The following is an 819-nucleotide window of genomic DNA, read 5'->3' as shown; positions in this document are numbered from 1 at the left end:
GCAGGGGGGTTAGCTTGAAGAGCTGGAGGAAGATGGCAGAGTAACAGTTGGCATGAACCAGCGCCTACTCAGCCAGACTTCCTAAGCTCCCCACCGGTCCCAGGCCAGGCCCCTTCCCTGCTCCGCGAGGACCCCCGGCTGAGGTCCCCTCCCTGCACCCAGTGCCCTCCTCCCCATTCCACCACCAGGGGCAGGAGCAGCTCACCTGAGCTGCCCTGGCTATGAGCCTCCTCCCCCTGCCTGAAGCATGGGGCGGGGTTCGCAGCCAGCCGCAGAGGCAGGGTGTTGGGGGCCAGATGTAAGCTGGCAAGATCCTTGCACCTGAAGGGGCTAGCAAGGCTGGGACCCTTACCCACACAGTTTTCCCAGACTTGTTTGGGTAGTGATTATCAGTAGAATGGGAGTAACATTTGTAGAATGAAAACAGCCTTTCATAGCTTGCCAAGAAGTCTGTACCTATTTACTGAGATATGCTGTACTGAGAACTTGTCCTTCTGCTGTATCCCTCCCTTAGAGATTAAGAAGAACAAAGAATACATTCCTCTTGATAGACCTCCTATTCAGTGTGTTATGTATAAATAGTGTTGTGTGGCTAATAAAGTTGCTTCAGTTCATCAAGAGAACTGGGGTCCTCCCGACCCCACTTTCCTGTCTTTCTTTCTTTTCTCAATTCCCACCTCCCTGCCTCAGCCCGGCTCAACCCTGTCAGGCTGGCCCTGACAGAAGATGCTGTGCTACTTTCTTTAAAAATGGAGTAGCAACTCCCCAGGCAAGGACTCCAGGCAGCCTCTAAGCTGGAAAGGCAACTAAGTGGATTCC

This window comes from Myotis davidii, unplaced genomic scaffold, assembly GCF_000327345.1.
Source record: "Myotis davidii unplaced genomic scaffold, ASM32734v1 scaffold144, whole genome shotgun sequence".
Taxonomy (NCBI): domain Eukaryota; kingdom Metazoa; phylum Chordata; class Mammalia; order Chiroptera; family Vespertilionidae; genus Myotis; species Myotis davidii.
The sequence above is the reverse complement of the archived record's forward strand: the minus strand, read 5'-3'. Positions refer to the sequence as shown.